Source organism: Arachis ipaensis, chromosome B05, assembly GCF_000816755.2.
Source record: "Arachis ipaensis cultivar K30076 chromosome B05, Araip1.1, whole genome shotgun sequence".
Taxonomy (NCBI): Eukaryota; Viridiplantae; Streptophyta; class Magnoliopsida; order Fabales; family Fabaceae; genus Arachis; species Arachis ipaensis.
In genome coordinates, this window is record NC_029789.2 from 128045096 (window position 1) to 128065777 (window position 20682).

Consider the following 20682-nt stretch of genomic DNA (forward strand, 5'->3'; position numbering starts at 1 on the left):
TTCCAGGAGGAGACCCATCAGCAGGCAGGCACAGAGCAGGCTGCACCACATTAGGAGGTTACGCATCAGATCGAGGCTGCAGATCCGGAGATCCCGATTCAGTCAGCACCGCCTCTACAGCAGCCAGACCCTCAGCCCACCACCACCACAGAGCCTCCAGCTACCATCCCTACCAGTGATGACACCCATTCACACCCGGCTTGACTGAGCATCAGGGACGATGCTTCATTTTAAGTGTGGGGAGGTCGCCATCTCTAGCATTTTATTTTGGTGAACCATTACATCTCTTTTTTCTTTTATTTTGGATATTTTTCTGTATTTTTCTTTTTACTGTTATTTTCTGAGTACTTATACATTGCTACTTTTATGTATTTTTACTCTATTTCTGCATTTTGCATTTTCAGTTCATATTTTTAGTTATTTAGTTTAGTTTGCAATTCTGGCTTATTAGTGGATTAATTAGTATAGTTTACCCTTTTTAGCATAAGATAGCATAGTTAAATTGAAAAATATAAAAAGGAAGTAAGCTAGGAAACTGAACATAACAGATTTAAATCCATAAACCTTGTATATATAGCATTACATCATATAGTTAAGTTGACAATATTTCATCAAGGAGGAACATTAAAACTTTAAAGGCTACCCTAAATAATTTTTTTATGAGAATAATGGGAATTTTTAACTAAACCTGCATAACATATATGAATGATATATGATGCTTGAGTTAGAGAACACACAGCCTGTGAGTCTTGAGCTTAATTGTATGGTTGCATTCAAACCCATAATTTTATTCCTGTGTGTTTCACTTCTTTTTATTATGATGTTCTTTACTTTGCTTTAATCTATATGTCCAATTATAGAATATAGAATATAGAATATAGATACATACCAAAAGAATGATTGAGGCCATCATTTGATTTTAGCTCACTTACCCCAAAATAACCTACCTTTCACATCACCCTTGTTAGCCCCCTTGAGCCTTTAAAATCTCTTTTATTCTATTTAGCCACACTACTAGCCTTAAGCAGAAAAACAAAATAAAATCCCAAGTTGAATCCTTGGTTAGCTTAAGATAGAAAATTATGAATAGATTAAAATGTGGGGAACCTATTGGGAACATGGATAGAAACAAAAGGTAGAAAAGTTAAAAGAAATAAAAAAAATTTTGGGAAGCATGCTCATGAGAAATCAAAGTGATTCAATTACCATGTGCAATAAAAAAAAGTTATTTTTCAGCATTTAATAAAAGGGGATACAAAAGAATTCCCCACTGCAAAATAAAAGCAATGCACATGGGATAAAAATAAAATTGAAACATGAGCATGTAACAACAAGTGGGATAATATGGGAAAATTGGTAAAGAAGCTTGTTCTACTAAATATGTATGTTAGGTGAGATCTTAGTCTAATTAAGGATTCACTTATTAGCTCACTTAGCCTTATACATATATCCTTACCTTTACCTTGGCCCCATTACAACCTTAATTAAAGACCTCATGACTTTTGGTATGACTGTACTCTATAATTGTTGATTGGTTAGATGAAGAACAAAGTTATAGAAAGTAAGCATAAAAAGAAAAGTAGAGTGAATAAACCCAATAAACACTGAGTGACTAGAGGGTAAACACAAAAATCCAGTGAGGGTTCAATAACTCATCAACATATATCTGTGCTTAATTTACTAATTATTTTGCAAGTTTGTACAATATTTTTATTTCCCAACTCATTTGCAAAAATGCTTTATCATTTAAGGGTTGGCTATATATATATATATGACTCCTTGAGAATGTGAATTAAATTGACTGTGTATGCTTTATATAGGAGTGGATAAATTAGAATTGCATGACTCATTTAGGTAGATGCATTTAGAATAGGTTGCATTGCATAACATTCCACCACTTTAACCTTACCTTATTCTTTACCTTGGATTTAGCATGAGGACATGCTATTGTTTAAGTGTGGGGAGGTTGATAAACCCATATTTCATGAGTTATTTTGTGCTTAGTTTGAGTGATTTATTCAATCCTTCACCCACTTATTCATATTAATTGCATGGTTTTACTTTCCCTTCCTTATTATGTGATGTATGTGAAAAACATGTTTCCTAAGCTTTAAAATTAATTATTTTAATTACCTTTACTTCCATTCGATGCCGTGATTAGTGTGTTGAGTAGTTTCAGATTTTCTAAGGCAGAATGACTTAAAGGATGGAAAAGGAAACGTACAAAAATGGAAGGAAAGTGCGAAACAGAGTTTTGGAGAAACTGGCATCCACACAATCGCATGGACGACACGATCGCGTGCCAGGAGCGAAGAAGCAGCGACGCGGCCGCATGACTGACGCAGCCGTGCGACTTGAGCATAGCGCATTCGATGCGGACGCGTGACCGACGCGACCGCGCCACAAGGAAAACTCCAGATGACGCGACCGCGTGACCCACGCGGACGCGTGACAGAGGCCACGTATCAGAATTTACAGAATACACCCCCAGCAATTTCTGAAGCCCTTTTGGCCCATATCCAGGTAAAGAACACACAGACTAGAGGCTATAAAGTGGGGGAATGCATCCATTCAAGAGAGAGCTCGCATTTTTATTACTTTCCATGATTTAGATTTAGTTTTGAGAGAGAGATTCTCTCCTCTCTCTCTTAGGATTAGGATTTAGGACTTCTCTTAGTTTTTAAGAGTGACTCTCGATCTAGGTTTAATATTTACTTTAATTTATGTTTCTATGCTACTTTTACTTTAATGCTTTTATTCGTATCTACAGATGTTGCCCAATTGGCTTATGAAGTATTCCATGTTACAGATTATTATTTGAATTAATGATTATTTGAGGTATTTCAGTTTATTATTGTTCTCTTTAATCTAAGTTATTATTGCTTCCCATCTAAGGATATTTTTATTCCAACAATTTTACTTTTTCCCTTTTTGGTCTTGGTTAAGAAATTAGTAACTCAACATTATTAAACTCAGCATAATTGATAATCGTTATCTTGCTAATTGAACTGAACTTCAATAATCCCAACTTTTTCTTAGGAAATAAATAGGATTCGAAGGTCAAACTAATTAGTCCATTGACTTTCCTCTGCTTTAGTAAAGGTTAACTAAGTGGAATTTAGATTCAACTTTCATTATTGTTGAGAGAGATAACTAAGTTGGACTTCCAATTTCTCTTACCTTGCCAGAAGTTTGCTTTGCAGTATTTATTTATTTTAATTGCCATCTACTTTACTTGTCATTTAAATCACTTGCTTCTCACCTTCTAAACCCCGATTACAACCTTTATAGCCAATAATAAGAACATACTTCCTTGCAGTTTCTTGAGAAGACGACCCGAGGTTTGAATACTCGGTTAATAATTTTTAAAGGGGTTTATTACTTGTGACACCCAAAACATTTGTACGAAGGGATTTCTGTCAGTTTAGAGACTATATCTACAACGCGACTGTTTTTATGAACTTCTTTACTGGCAAAAAATCCTCAATGTCAGTACGTCACTCCGTTGTTGAGTTACTACCAGAAAAGAGTAAAGAATCACTATAATGTCCAGAGCTTATTTCAAAGACGACAATAATGCAATTAAAACTTCAAGGACAAAATCAACGTATATCATGAATCTTGGGTGTTATTATTGGCATGTAGTCCTCTTGGTCATTTGGAAAAAAGAAAGGAAATAGAGTAATAACATGGTTCTGAAAACTGGATTGAACCGGCTAGATCGGTTCAACTGCAAATCAAAAATTAATACGGTTCGGTTTAAGCCAAAAACCATCCAATCTGAAATCGCTTTTAAACTGTTGAACCGGCCAGACGTGTAACAACCCTGTTTTCGGGCACACGAGACCTTTTCTGAGGACACGGAGTTTTTCGGAAGTTCAGTAAAGAAATTACTTCTTTTGTATCATCAAGCACCTCAATCTACATCATCATTATGTTATCACTAAGCAAGAATCTCTTTTGAGATAAGCTCGATGGCACAATCGTAAAAAACCTAGTTTTTGAGCCGTATCGGTTAGGAGTTTTTTTATTCTGGTTTTCGTAATTAGTCTTAGTTTGACAAGCCGGACTCAATTCATGAGAGAAGAGAAATAGTAATATAATATTATTATTATATTAATATTAGAGCTGCTTGAATAATATTATAACATTACCTGGTCTGTTTTAGTTCAAAACAGGACATCAGTTTAACCGGGTTCACAGTCTACTAGTACAGATTCACACCAGCACTCTGATGACTTTAGCAATGCTAATGCCTCATCATATATGTTCTATTCTCATATTAAACATGTTACTAGTGTCATTTATGCTAGTAGCTCGAAAAAGAATCTCTAGATGTGTTTTTACTTGTGTTTTTTACTTGTGTTCCGATACATCCAGTTTTAGTAATTATACACCTGAAATATTTTAATATTTTTTTAATCCACCTCCAAGGTAGCCAATCACAACTCACCCTACACCCCCCCAAGGCTGCTTCATCTCTTCATTGTGGCTGAAAATCTTCAAGAGAGAAAAGTTCTTAGTTCCTAATCTTCAAAGCTTGATTTCTTCTAAACTAAAACTCAAATAAAAATTCTAATCCGATCAAAATGGCATCACTTCTTTCTCTCCATAACCATGGAACATATCAAGGTTGGAAATAAGGTGAGATGGCTGTTATCTTTCCCTTTGAGTTTGGTTTCAAGAACACATGCATAAACATGTATTTTCTTGATGTTCTTCCATAGGTATCATGTTTAACTTGACTTGAGGGCCAAGGAACTTCAAATTCCAGGGAGATTAAGGTGAGGAATCTCATCCTAACTGGAGAGTGAATGTTTGGTTAGTTAGAATTTTAAGGATCTAAAGTTGTTCTTGATGTGATTTAGGTGGAAAAAGTGCTCTAGGAACACTTGAAGCAAAACCAAAAATAGGAGTAGCAAATCAAGGTAGGATTTGGTAAAATTAATCTTGATTAATTGTGTTTGAGTTGTGTGAATGTTGTATGATTTGGCTGTGTTAAAAATTGGTTGCATATATGATTGATTCTTGGTGAAAATTTGGTGAAATTTTGATGAATTTTGGTAAAATTCAAGCTATGAATGCATATTCTTGTTGTTGCTAGAAACCGAAACCCTAGAGCTGAAATTAATGATGAAATTGTGTTGAATTAAGTGGAAAAGATGGGATTTTGGTGGCTATAATTTTATTTTGAATTTTGGTAAAAATCGGTTATCGAAAAGATTGAAAAACGGATAAAAATCGGAGAAAGAATCTGAAGAATTTACGAAGAACACTTTGAGTCTTCTCAAGAACATGAAGAACACTAGGTTTGATCTTGGAGGGGCTGATTTGCAAATATTTTTGTGTTTTGGGGTGGAAAATATAAATATTAAAAGTTTAGGAGGTTAAAGTATAAATATCAAAAGTTAATGGGGTCAAAATGAAATTTTCCAAAATTTATAATAAAATATTAATTAAAATTAAATAATCATAAAATATTAAATATTATTATTTTATTAATAATATTATTTTATTAAAATATTAAAATAATAGAAAAAAGACAATTTTTCATAAAAGTTTTAGGACGACAACTTTAAGTTCAGAATTTCATAATTACCTTCATAAAACACTTAGGGAGTGGTAATAATATATTAGTGAGCCAAAGATAAAAGAAAGATAAATTATTGAAGAAAAGATAAAAATCAAAGAAAAAGTCGGTAAAATTTTAATGTCAAAGATAAATGGTGACTGGTGAAGTGATCTAGGAGCAATATAGTTAGTATTTGAATTGCGATTAGGGTTAGGCATTATATGAAAAGTCATACTGGTTCAACATAGACTTAATGAACTTATGCTTAGGACAGGATGGCTATTCGTACCGAAAATTGAAGTAAGTCGTAAAGTACAAGTTAAAGAGATAAAGAAAGAAATAATAAAGAAGTAAAGGGGTAAAGAAGAAGAGGAAAAGGAAAGAGTCAACGATTAAGAATGTGGAACTAATGATGATAATGAGAATGATTATGTGAAGATCTCCTGCAAGAAGGCAGTGGGATAGATTGTGGTGTGTCTACTGAGAACGTTTTCCTAGGATACTTAGCTACAATACTATTCTGTATGTTAGAGGACTCTTACAGAGATATTGAGAACACACATAACTAGCATATGCTATTGTAAGTCAAAGGACTCTTACAGCGAGTGTGTATGCGTGTGCTTTTGTAAGTCAAAGGACTCTTACAGTGAGTGCGTGTGTGTATGTGTGTGCTCCTGTAAGTTAAAGAACTCTTACAGTGAGTGTGTTGGGCAGACATAAGTTAACTAGTTCCACCCTGCAAGTCAAAGGACTCTTACAGTGGGTTGCTAGTGCCACCCTACAAGTCAAAGAACTCTTGTAGTGGATTGCTCCGCAAGTCAAATGACTCTTGTGATGGATATTGCCAACAAGGAAGTCTTACCTGGTCAAAAGACTCCGGTTTAACATCGGGAGTGGGTATGTAACCTGTTCCGAGGGTTACCTGAAACTGTAGGCCGATCTCGGATGAGATCTTCTGTACTGGTCGGAGATGACGTGTCCGGCTGGCTGGTGACGGCCGGAGCTGTTGTGTCCGACTTGTTGGACTGGCTTCACTTCTGATCTGTGGTCACCGGAGGGTGGGGGTACCTGCAAGAGACTCCGATGCTTAAGTTAGCACGGGTATTAAGCAGGTTTATTGTAGAATCAGAGTATGAGTTATACCTGGGTGCTCCAGTGTATTTATAATGGTGTGGAGTGACCTTTTTAGATAAGATAAGTTAGTTATCTTATCTTATCTTTATCTTTGAGTTGAGGTCAGCTTATCTTTAAGGGAACCGCCCTTATCTCTATAGGCTTGGACTGCCTTTGGATTTGGGTCGTGTTCCTCTATTTGGGCCCTTTACTGGGCTTTTCTGTCGATTTGGCCGACCTCTTTTGAGAAAAGGTCGGATAGCCTGACCCGTAGAGGTCGGTCGCTTTGTTACTGAACATCCCGGGTCGGACAGCTCGACCCAGGGTGTGAACAATGCCCCTGCTTGAGCTCGGTCTTCTGCTTTGAGGTCGAGTCCTTGACTTCGATCTTTCTCTAGTGAAGCTAAACTCGAGCATTTTGTCGATTCCTTTCTTTGTAGAACCTCTTTTGAATATAGAACGCCTTCTTCTAAGAGCGCGCGCTTTTATATCAGCGCTTTGTTCTTGGGAACGTGTGAGGGTTTAATACCTTCATTAATTGATATTAATTGCCCCGTTTCCCTTGGCTTTATTTTGAATTTTTGCAATCAAAAAACGGTTTCTCTTCTTTGTCTTTCTTCGTAACTTCTTCCTTTACTTTCTCACTTTTGTTTTTGCCTGCATTTTGCTTTTCTCGCGTTGCAGCATCATTTAGCGATTCTGGGTGATTCCATTTTTCCCTCTTCAATCTCCTTCGAAGCTTCTTTCTTCGTTCAGGTTGGTGTTTCTTCCTTCCTCTTTTCCACGTCATTTTCTTGTATGATACTGAGAAAGTTTTGATTTTGGAGAAAGTTTGGATCTTTCTGCTTCTGCCGCGCCTGATTGCTGTTGTAATGTGTGTTCTGGGAGTTTCTTCATCTTTTGCATGATCCTTTTCGCCTTTCCTATTGTTTGATGCTTTTGGGGTTTTTGCATGTTATCACCGTTTTCAGTTTTAATGATGGTTTTGTTTGATTCTGAAAAAGGTTGCGCCTTTTGATGATTTCCGCTTGGCATGTTTGATGTTGGCGATGCTTTTTTGCTGATAAACTGTAAAAAGATAGTGGCTTTGATGACCTTTTATGTTTTATCTTTCTCCTGTGAAAATGTTTGCTGTTTGAAATCTTCTTTTCTTGTTTGAGAGATGCCGGGACGTAAGCTGTGGATTTTCCTGAAACCTTGTTTTGTTACTGCCTCCAAAGGATGTCCCAGGACTTTGGTTTGAGTCTTGGGGTTTTCCTTTTCTGTTTGTTCTTCTAGTCGAGTTATTTTGCCCCTCGTTCGAGATATTTTTTGGTAATCCCATCTTCTTTTCTTATTGTAGGATTAGTTGGCCTCATGTCTTCTTGCAATAATATTGTAGAGATGTCTTCTAAAGTTCCCGAGGGGATGTCTGATTGGCTGGACTCCCTTGTCATGATGTGTGTCTCTGTGGTGGACGCTGATTTTTGTGTAGAGCTGAGGAAACGTCATAGGATTTGTGGTAGCAGCGCCCGGGAGAGGGATTATGAGCTTGTAGTACCCAATTCTGATGAGAGAGTTTGTTTTCCTACTTCGGTCGGGGGGGAGCGTCCCTTTTTCTATGCCTATGAATATTTCTCCAGCCAGTTGGACATTACCTTTCCTTTTACTGCTTTCAAAACCGATTTGTTGTGGTCTTGTAATATGGCCCCATCCCAGCTTCATCCAAATTCCTGGGGTTTTATCAAGATTTTTCAGCTGCTTTGCCAAGAGTTAGGCATAACACCTTCTCAGACTCTTTTCCTCTATCTTTTTGTTTCTGCCAAGCCCGGAGGGTCTTCCAAAAAGAAAGCTTCCTGGGTTTCTTTTAGGTCGGCCCAGGGGCATAAAGTTTTTGCCATGTATGATGAGTCTTTTAAAGATTTTAAAAATTATTTCTTCCGAGTCCGTGCTGTTGAGGGGGCCCGCCCCTTTTTTCTTGATAAAAATGATGAGCCTGCCTTTCCTCTAGAATGGAAAAAGAATGTGAGAGTGTCTCGCTATACCTGGGAGATGCTTGACGAAGTTGAACAAGCTTTTGTAGTTGTTCTTGAAGATTTATGGGAAAAACCACCCCATCTTGATACAAAAAAGTTTTTGAGTGACCCGTCTTTGGTTCGAACTGTTTTAGGTACTATCCGATTTGTTTATATTCTTGCTTTTTAGTTTTACTTCTTCTTTTTGTGATTGTAACCCATTGCTGTGGTCGATTCTGTATTTTCAGAGATGTCGAAAAACAACGATTCTATGAAGGCCTACAAGAAAGCAAAGAAGGTTGTAGCTGCTCAAAATATCTCAGCCAAGGTGGTGGGAGAGGGATCTTCCCAAGTTCTGGTGAAGCCGTGATGAGCGGATATTTTATACGCTTTTTAGGGTTAATTTCATGTAGTTTTTAGTATGTGTTAGTTAGTTTTTGGTCTATTTTCATTAGTTTCTAGGAAAAATTCATATTTCTGGACTTTACTATGAGTTTGTGTATTTTTCTGTGATTTCAGGTATTTTCTGGCTGAAATTGAGGGAGCTGAGTAAAAATCTGATTCAGGCTGAAAAAGGACTGCTGATGCTGTTGGATTCTGACCTCCCTGCACTCAAAGTGGATTTTCTAGAGCTACTAGACTCCAAATGGCGCGCTTTTAATTGCGTTGGAAAGTAGACATCCAGGGCTTTCCAGCAATATATAATAGTTCATACTTTGCTCAAGGATAGACGACGTAAACTGGCGTTCAACGCCAGTTTCATGCTGCAGTCTGGCGTCCAGCGCCAGAAACAAGTCACAAAGTGGAGTTCAACGCCAGAAAAGGATCCAAAGCCGGCGTTGAACGCCCAAAACAGCCCTATGCACGTGATTAGCTTAAGTCTCAACCCCAGCACACACCAAGTGGGCCCCAGAAGTGGATTTCTGCACCATCTATCATAGTTTGTTCATTTTCTGTAAACCTAGGTTACTAGTTTAGTATTTAAACAACTTTTAGAGGTTTATTTCGGATCTCATGACATTTTACATCTGAATTTCGTACCTTTTGACGGCATGAGTCTCTAAACTCCATTGTTGGGGGTGAGGAGCTCTGCTGTGTCTCGATGAATTAATGCAAGTATTTATGTTTTCCATTCAAACATGCGTGTTCCTATCTAAGATATCCATTCGCACTTCAATATGAATGTGATGAACGTGACAATCATCATCATTCCTCCACGAACGCGTGCATGACAACCACTTACGTTCCACCATAAAATGAATGAATATCTCTTAGATCTCTAAATCGGAATCTTCGTGGTATAAGCTAGATTGATGGCAGCATTCAAGAGAATCCGGAAAGTCTAAACCTTGTCTGTGGTATTCCGAGTAGGATTCAGGGATTGAATGACTGTGACGAGCTTCAAACTCGTGAGTGCTGGGCGTAGTGACAGACGCAAAAGGATAGTAAATCCTATTCCGGTACGATTGAGAACCTGCAGATGATTAGCCGTGCGGTGACAGCGCATTTGGACCCTTTTCACTGGAAGGATGGATGGTAGCCATTGACAACGGTGATCCACCAACACACAGCTTGCCATAGGAGGACGTGCATGCGTGAATCAGAAAACAGAGGAAAGCAGAATTTCAGAAGACAAAGCATCTCCAAAACTCCAACTTATTCTCCATCATTGCATACAAGTATAATTTGTGTTCTGCCCTTTTTTCCTTGCAATCAAATTTGATAAGTGAATTATTTTATTGTTTTTCTGACTAAGAGTTACAAGGTAACCATAGATTGCTTCAAGCCAACAATCTCTGTGGGATCGACCCTTACTCATGTAAGGTATTACTTGGACGACCCAGTGCACTTGCTGGTTAGTGGTACGAGTTGTAAAAAGTGTGATTTACAATTCGTGCACCAAGTTTTTGGCGCCATTGCCAGAGATTGTTTGAGTTTGAACAACTGACGGTGAATCTTGTTGCTTAGATTAGGAAATTTTTGTCTTTTGGGTCAGAGTCTTTTATTTCCTTTTCAAAAATTTTTCAAAAAAAAATTTGTCTATTAAATCTCGTGCTAAACTTTAAGTTTGGTGTATTCTTGGTGTTTTTCTTTTGTTTTTCAAAAATTTTATTTTGGTTTTCTAAAAATTTTAAGTTTGGTGTTCTTTCTTTATGTTTTTGTGTTCTTGTGAGTCTTCAAAGTGTTCTTGAGTTTTTCTTACGTCTTGATCTTAAAATTTTTAAGTTTGGTGTTCCTTGGTGTTTTCCCTCCAGAATTTTCGAAAACAAGGAGCATTAGATCTAAAAATTTTAAATCTTGGGCTATCTTATTGTTTCTCTCTTTCCTCTAAATAAATAAATAAATAAAAATAAAATTTTTTATTTTACATCATCTCCCTTTCTCCATCATGGATCTAAGTGGAAATGAACAATCCAGGAGGACCCTGGGGTCATATGCTAACCCCTCTACTGCTTCATATGGGAGTAGTATCTGCATACCCTCCATTGGAGTCAGTAGCTTTGAGTTGAATCCTCAGCTCATTATCATGGTGCAGCAAAGCTGCCAGTATTCCGGTCTTCCACAGGAAGAACCTACAGAGTTTCTTGCACAATTTTTACAAATTGCTGACACAGTACATGATAAGGAGGTAGATCAGGATGTCTACAGATTATTACTATTTCCATTTGCTGTAAAAGATCAAGCCAAGAGGTGGTTAAATAACCAACCTAAGGCTAGCATAAGGACATGGAAACAACTGACAGAAAAATTCCTGAATCAATACTTTCCTCCAAAACGGATGACACAGCTAAGGCTGGACATCCAAGGCTTTAAACAAGGAGATAATGAATCTCTTTATGATGCCTGGGAGAGATACAGAGAGATGCTACGAAAATACCCCTCTGAAATGTTTTCAGAGTGGGTTCAGTTAGACATCTTCTATTATGGGCTTATAGAAAGAGCTCAGATCTCTTTAGATTGCTCAGCTGGTGGATCTATCCACATGAGAAAGACAATTGAAGAAGCTCAAGAGCTCATTGATACAGTTGCTAGAAATCAACATCTGTACCTAAGCAGTGACCCTTCCATGAAAAAAGAGGCTAAAACAGTAACTGCTGAACTCAGTCCTGTAGAGCAAGCTGCTGAATTCAATCAGCAATTGGATTTTCTAACAAAGCAGTTAGCTGAATTCAATGATAAACTACAAGAGACAAGGATGGCTAATATAAACATGGAAGTACAATTAAAGCAAACAAAGCAGCAACTGTCAAAACAAATAACAGAAGAATGCCAAGCAGTTCAATTAAGAAGTGGTAAAGCACTAAATACCCCACTTCAAGGCAGCAGGAAACCAAGAAATGAGCAAACCACCCAAAATCCATCTGAGGACAGTAAGAGCCCAAGGAAAAATAATTCTGGCGCTAAAATGCCAGAAGTTGGGTGGAAGGCTGGCGCTGAACCCCCAGACCATGCTCAGGACTGGCGTTCAACGCCAGAAACAAGCAAGGATCTGGCGTTGAACGCCCAAAAGAAGCACAGTTCTGGCGTTCAAACGCCAGGAACAGATGAGGAGCTGGCGTCTAACGTCACTCCAGCTTCTAACTCTGGCACTCAATTGCCAGTGAGGGATCAGACACACACAAGTGCTGATAACAACCCATCTAAAAAGGCTTCTTCAACCACTTCTGTAGGAAATAGACTTATAGCAACTAAGGTTGAGAAAATGTCACTTTATGGTGACTGAAGAGATTGTCCTTAGGCATAAAATTTCAAACAAGGGAATAGACAAGCAACAAGCAAAAATAGAGGTAATTGAAAAATTACCACCACCTGCCAATGTTAAGGCAATTAGAAGCTTTCTGGGGCATGCAGGATTCTATAGGAGGTTTATAAAGGATTTTTCAAAAATCGCAAAACCTCTGAGCAATCTGCTAGCTGCTGACACGCCATTTGTGTTTGACACAGAGTGTCGGCAGGCGTTTGAAACGCTGAAAGCCAAGCTGGTCACAGCACCAGTTATTTCTGCACCAGACTGGATATTACCATTTGAGCTAATGTGTGATGCCAGTGATCACGCCATTGGTGCAGTACTGGGGTAGAGGCATGACAAGCTTCTGCATGTCATTTATTATGCTAGCCGCGTTTTAAATGATGCCCAGAAGAATTACACAACCACAGAAAAAGAATTACTTGCGACGAACTCTCATTGATGTCCAACAGGGGGAAATAACCCTGAGAGTCAATGATGATGAGTTTAAGTTGAATGCTATCAAAGCTATGCAGCATCCAGACACATCAAAAGACTGCATGAAAGTTGATCTTATTGACTCTTTGGTGGAAGAGATCAACATGGCTGTGAGTCTCGAATCAGAGTTGGAAGACATCTTTAAAGATGTTTAGCCTGATTTGGAGGATTCAGAGGAAATGAAAGAGCCTCTTAAATTTCCTCTGGAAGAGGAAAAACCTCTTAAACCTGAGCTCAAACCATTACCACCATCCCTGAAATATGCGTTTCTGGGAGAAGGTGACACTTTTCCAGTAATCATAAGCTCTGCTTTAAATCCACAGGAAGAGGAAGCGCTTATTCAAGTGCTAAGGACACACAAGACAGCTCTTGGGTGGTCCATAGGTGACCTTAAGGGCATAAGCCCAGATAGATGCATGCACAAAATCTTATTGGAGGATAATGCTAAACCAGTGGTTCAACCACAGAGGCGGCTAAATCCAGCCATGAAGGAAGTGGTGCAGAAAGAGGTCACCAAATTACTGGAGGCTGGGATTATTTATCCCATTTCTGACAGTCCCTGGGTGAGCCCTGTTCAAGTTGTCCCCAAAAAGGGAGGCATGACAGTGGTTCATAATGAAAAGAATGAACTGGTTCCTACAAGAACAGTTACAGGGTGGCGCATGTGTATTGACTACAGAAGGCTCAATACAGCCACCAAAAAGGATCATTTTCCTTTACCATTCATAGACCAAATGCTAGAAAGATTGGCAGGTCATGATTATTACTGCTTTTTGGATGGCTACTCAAGCTATAACCAAGATGTATGGGGTATTGATTTCATGAGGCCTTTTCCACCATCATACTCAAACATTTATATTCTGGTGGCAGTTGACTATGTATCAAAATGGGTTGAGGCCATTGTCACACCCACCAATGATACTAAAACAGTGCTGAAATTCCTCCAGAAACATATATTCAGCAGGTTTGGTGTCCCCAGGGTACTAATTAGTGATGGGGGCACTCACTTCTGCAACAAACAGCTTTACTCTGCCATGGTCCGGTATGGGATTCGCCACAAGGTGGCGACTCCATATCATCCACAGACAAATGGGCCAGCTGAAGTCTCTAACAGAGAACTAAAAAGAATCCTGGAACGGACTGTAAGTACCCGTAGAAAGGATTGGGCACGAAGCTTGGATGATGCTCTGTGGGCTTACAGAACAGCATTCAAGACTCCTATAGGGACCTCTCCATACCAACTTGTGTATGGTAAGGCATGCCACCTACCCGTGGAACTGGAACATAAAGCCTACTGGGAAACCAGATTCCTAAACTTTGATGCCAAATTAGCTGGAGAAAAAAGATTGCTCCAGCTAAATGAGCTAGAGGAATTCAGATTCACTGCTTTCGAAAATGCCAAGCTTTATAAAGAGAAATAAAAAAAGTGGCATGACAGAAAGCTGTCATCTAGAATCTTTGAACTAGGACAAAAGGTTCTGTTGTTTAACTCTAGGCTCAGGCTATTCCCCGAGAAACTGAAGTCCCGGTGGAAGGGACCATATGTGATTACAAGTGTATCACCATATGGTTATGTGGAGCTTCAAGATATTGATTCTGACAAGAAGTTCATTGTTAATGGACAGAGAATCAAGCACTATCTTGAAGGCAATGTTGAGCAAGAGTGCTCAAGGCTGAAGCTAGATTAAAAGCTCAGCAAGGTCCAGCTAAAGACAATAAAGAAGCGCTTGCTGGGAGGCAACCCAGCCATGGGGCATCACTTCCTCTAAGCATTTTGCCCTATTCTTGATTTTATTTGTTTATATAAAGTTCATTGATACTAAGGTAAAGAGTCAATTGTATAAGTTCACAGGGTTACAGAAGGATTCTGTACACAAAACAGAGAAAAAGAGCTCACTGGCAAGAAAACGCCAGTAAAAATCTGTTTTGGGCGTTCAACGCCCAAAAGAGGCATCCACTGGGCGTTGAACGCCAGTAAGAATAGCCATCTGGGCGTTAAACGCCAGAAAGAAGCATCTCCTGGGCGTTGAACACCAGAAAGAAGCTCCTTCTGGGCGTTTAACATCAGATTTACAGCGTCCTGGGCGTTCAGAAAAACGCCTAGTGACAAAGGGGTTCCTGGCGTTCAACGCCAGAAAGAAGCAACAGCTGGGCGTTGAACGCCCAGGAGAGGCAGCATTTGGGCGTTGAACGCCCAAAACATGCAGCGTTTGGGCGTTCAAACGCCAGGATGGTGGGGAAGAGGTAAATTCGTTTTTTCTTCATATTTTTCATTCTAATCTCAATTTTCATGTTTCAATTCATGATTTCTTGCATAAACATGTTAAGAACCTTGATTTCTAAAATCCCTAATTTCTAAAAACCCTATTTTAAAAATATCAAATGTATCTTAATCCATAAGCACAAATCCTTTTTTCAATCCAACTCAACTCTTTTTCAAAATTTTCAAAACAAATCTATCTCTTTTCATTCAAAAATCTTTTCAACTAATCAATATCTTTTTCAAATCTCCATATTATCTTTTTCAAAAATCTAATTTTATCTTTTTCAAATATCTTTCATATCTTTTCAATTTTAAACTATATCTTTTTTTATCATACTTATTTTTTAAAAATCATATCTTCTATCTTATCTTTCTCCCTATTTTCGAAAACCCCCCTCCCTTTTTAAAAACCCATTCGGCCTCCTTCCTCTCACCCAACATCCTACACTAGCTCTCCTTCTATCCCTCTCCTTTCTTTTCTTTTGCTTGAGGACAAGCAAACCTCTAAGTTTGGTGTGTTTATCCGTGATCACTAAACCATACCCACTAAGATCATGGCTCCTAAAGGAAAATAACCTCTTTGTTGCCCACTAGCAACCGTTTTGAAGTCACTATTAGAAGAGCAGTGATGATCCATTGCGTCATGATGGGAAAAGAAGTGGAAGTTCATCAACTGATTTCAATTGAATTTTACAAAATTGCAAACAAAAATTCCAAAGATGCCAGGTTGGCTTATCCAAGCTTGATTTCTATGCTCTGCAAGGACGCTGGAGTAAGGATGGGAATAACTGAGTATATCTCAGTTGAGAAGCCAATCACCAAAGCATCAATGGAAAAACAACAAGCACAGGATGACCCCATCAAGAAGAAAACACAGGAATTTCTTCCAGAAATCCCTCAATCTGAATACTGGGAGTATCTTGAAACATCTATTACCAAGATGCAAGAAGCTATGGAACAAATACAGAAAGAACAGAAGGAACAAAGTAGCATTCTTTGCTATTTGCTTAAAGAACAGGAGGAGCAAGGGCATGATTTAAGGGAATTGAAGCGCCAGAAATTATCTCTTGAAGGACCAAGCACCCCGCAGAGGAACATCCACTTCCTAGAACAAAGGTTGTTAAATTCCAATCTTAGCCTTAACTCTGTGATAACTGTTCTTATTTTAGTTTTACCTTAGGAGTCATATAGTAGTAATTAGTATCTATATTTTTGATTTTATCCCCAATTAAGCTATAATTTAATTTTATCATCATCATTAAACATGAATAAAATAGAAAAACTTTTTTAGAATAAGAGGCAATATTTTTCGAGTTTTTAATAAGATAAATTCTAATTATTTACATGTGGTGGGAATGCTTTCTGTCTTCTGAATGAATGCTTGAACAGTGCATATGTCTTTTGAATTTGATGTTTAAGACTGTTAAATATGTTGGCTCTTGAAAGAATGATGAACATGAGACATGTTATTGATAATCTGAAAAATCATAAAAATGATTCTTGAAGCAAGAAAAAGCAGTGAATACAAAAGCTTGCAGAAAAAAAAAGCAAGCAGAAAAAGCCAAAGCTCTTAAAACCAAAAGGCAAGGGAAATAAAAAGGACCCCAAGGCTTTGAGCATCAGTGGATAGGAGGGCCTAAAGGAATAAAATCCTGGCCTAAGCGGCTAAACCAAGCTGTCCCTAACCATGTGCTTGTGGCGTGAAGGTGTCAAGTGAAAACTTGAGACTGAGCGGTTAAAGTCAAGGCCCAAAGCAAAAAGAAGAGTGTGCTTAAGAACCCTGGACACCTTTAATTGGGGACTTTAGCAAAGCTGAGTCACAATCTGAAAAGGTTCACCCAATTTTGTGTCTGTGGCATTTATGTATCTGGTGGTAATACTGGAAAACAAAGTGCTTAGGGCCACGGCCAAGACTCATAAAGTAGCTGTGTTCAAGAATCAACATACTGAACTAGGAGAATCAATATCACTATCTGAATTCTGAGTTCCTATAGATGCCAATCACTCTGAGCTTCAATGGATAAAGTGAGATGCCAAAACTGTTCAGAAGCAAAAAGCTACTAGCCCCGCTCATCTAATTAGGATCTGAGCTTCACTCAAAAACTCTGAGATATTATTGCTTCTTAAATTGTTTGTATTCTATTTTATTTATCTAGTTGCTTGAGGACAAGCAACAGTTTAAGTTTGGTGTTGTGATGAGCGGATATTTTATACGCTTTTTGGGGTTAATTTCATGTAGTTTTTAGTATGTGTTAGTTAGTTTTTGGTTTATTTTCATTAGTTTCTAGGCAAAATTCATATTTCTGGACTTTACTATGAGTTTGTGTGTTTTTCTGTGATTTCAAGTATTTTCTGGCTGAAATTGAGGGAGCTGAGCAAAAATCTGATTCAGGCTGAAAAAGGACTGCTGATGTTGTTGGATTCTGACCTCCCTGCACTCAAAGTAGACTTTCTGGAGCTACCGGACTCCAAATGGCGCGCTTCCAATTGCGTTGGAAAGTAGACATCCAGGGCTTTCCAGAAATATATAATAGTCCATACTTTGCTCAAGGATAGACAATGTAAACTAGCGTTCAACGCTAGTTCCATGCTGTAGTCTGGCGTCCAGCGCCAGAAACAAGTCACAAAGTGGAGTTCAACGCCAGAAAAGGATCTAAAGCTGGCGTTGAACGTCCAAAACAGCCCTATGCACGTGATTAGCTTAAGTCTCAGCCCCAGCACACACCAAGTGGGCCCCAGAAGTGGATTTCTGCACCATCTATCATAGTTTGTTCATTTTCTGTAAACCTAGGTTACTAGTTTAGTATTTAAACAACTTTTAGAGGTTTATTTCGGATCTCATGACATTTTAGATCTGAATTTCGTACCTTTTGATGGCATGAGTCTCTAAACTCCATTGTTAGGGGTGAGGAGCTCTGCTGTGTCTCGATGAATTAATGCAAGTATTTCTATTTTCCATTCAAACATGCGTGTTCCTATCTAAGATATCCATTCGTACTTCAATATGAATGTGATGAACGTGACAATCATCATCATTCCTCCACGAACGCGTGCCTGACAACCACTTACGTTCCACCATAGAATGAATGAATATCTCTTAGATCTCTAAATCGGAATCTTCGTGGTATAAGCTAGATTGATGGCAGCATTCAAGAGAATCCGGAAAGTCTAAACCTTGTCTGTGGTATTTCGAGTAGGATTCAGGGATTGAATGACTGTGACGAGCTTCAAACTCGTGAGTGCTGGGCGTAGTGACAGACACAAAAGGATAGTAAATCCTATTCCGGTACGATTGAGAACCTGCAGATGATTAGCCGTGCAGTGACAGCGCATTTGGACCCTTTTCACTGGAAGGATGGATGGTAGCCATTGACAACGGTGATCCACCAACACACAACTTGCCATAGGAGGACGTGCGTGCGTGAATCAGAAAACAGAAGAAAGCAGAATTTCAGAAGACAAAGCATTTCCAAAACTCCAACTTATTCTCCATCATTGCATACAAGTATAATTTGTGTTCTGCCCTTTTTTCCTTGCAATCAAATTTGATAAGTGAATTATTTTATTGTTTTCCTGACTAAGAGTTACAAGGTAACCATAGATTGCTTCAAGCCAACAATCTCCGTAGGATCGACCCTTACTCACGTAAGGTATTACTTGGACGACCCAGTGCACTTGCTGGTTAGTGGTACGAGTTGTAAAAAGTGTGATTTACAATTCGTGCACCAAGCCGCCTGTGCCGAGTTCCCCTGGCCCGAAGAGGGTAATTCCCACTCCTAGGGTTCGCCTGGCTGAGCCTCCGCAGTCTTTCGCTGCTACTTCTGGTGTTCCTCCCAACAAGAAACAAAAAACAATTGAGCCTTTCAACTTTGATGCCCCTGATTTTGACGCGGTCGAGTTTGTAGATCAGCAGATCGGTCCATACGGTGTCCTTCCTATGGATGATGTATCACTTCTTCGTCATTTGGACTTTATAACTCGAAGTAGTGTAAAAATGGCACATATGGGAGCTGCCTTGTACCGAACTGCTCAAAATCTTCCTCTCCATGCCCCCAAAGCTTTCATGGAGGAGGCAAAACAGGAATTCGACCGGATGAAGGGTTTGAAAGAGGAGCTTGAGGTGAAAGTAGCCAAACTGGAGAAGGATCTGGAGAACGAAAAGGCTAGCTCTCTTGCCCTGGCGGCTTCTGTGAGATTGGCCGAGGACACTACGTTGAGGCATAAAGATAGTTATGTCACATCTTATCGGGAGGTGATACGTCTGAGGGAGGAGTTGGAGTCTGCCCGAGTTGACTATTCCGAGCTCCAAGGTCACTTTGTCGGCAGCGTAAACGCTGCTTATGATAATTTGAAGGAGCAGGTTCAAGTTCTCGCTCCTGAGGTTGATCTTACTCTTTTTAGCTTGGACAACATTGTGAGGGATGGCAAGATTGTCCCCGATGACCAAGATGATGTTATACCTCCCTCTGCGCCTGCTGCTAAAGTGTCGACCTCTATAGTTCCTCCTGCTGAGGTTGCTCGTCCAGAATTAGATCCTGATTGTCAGATTCTGAATAGGGACGACGGTACGGTGGATGCAGTGCCTCTTCAAACTCGCCCTACTTCACCCCAGACTGATGCTACCGAGAAGGCTCCCGATCTTAACTAATTTTTCTTGGATGTTTGTGTAGATAGCCCGACTTGTGGGCTTTTTAAACTATTTATTTCTGTAATTTGAATATTTCGCTGACTGTTGATACTCCTTTTGGTTGCTTGTTTAGCAACTTTTTTATTTTGAAAAAAATAACAAGTAGCTTTCAAGCTTTGGGCCTGATCTTGAAGCTTGTTTATAATATTGCATTTTATATCATGCTTTTTGGCACCTTTCTGGGTTTTGAGAATGCCGAAGCCTTGCTGCTCGGCCTCTTTGGATTGCTTTGTACTTATTGCTTGTAGCTTGGATCCTTTGCGGATGTGTGGATCCAACTCGTGTTTCGATTTTCTGGCTCTTACTTGTATTTATTTCTGGCCATCCATAACCGATTTCTTTACGCTGGTCCTCTTTCCAGTTGTTTTTGTAGTCCTCTTTTTTGGACCTTTGTCAGGTCTCTTTCAGGGACTACTTTTATAACTTGTTTGTTGTAGGAGACCAACTTCTTTATGTTGATCTTTTCTAAGTTATTTTGTAATCCTCTTTCTTGGACATTTGTCAGGTCTCTTTCAGGGATTACCTTTATAACTTGTTTTTTGTAGGAGACCGACTTCTTTATGTCGATCTCTTCTAAGTTATTTTGTAATCCTCTTTCTTGGACCTTTGTCGGGTCTCTTTCAGGGATTACTTTTATAACTTGTTTTTCGTAGGAGACCGACTTCTTTATGTCGATCTCTTCTAAGTTATTTTGTAATCCTCTTTCTTGGACCTTTGTCAGGTCTCTTTCAGGGATTACTTTTATAACTTGTTTTTCGTAGGAGACCGACTTCTTTATGTCGATATCTTCTAAGTTATTTTGTAATCCTCTTTCTTGGACCTTTGTCA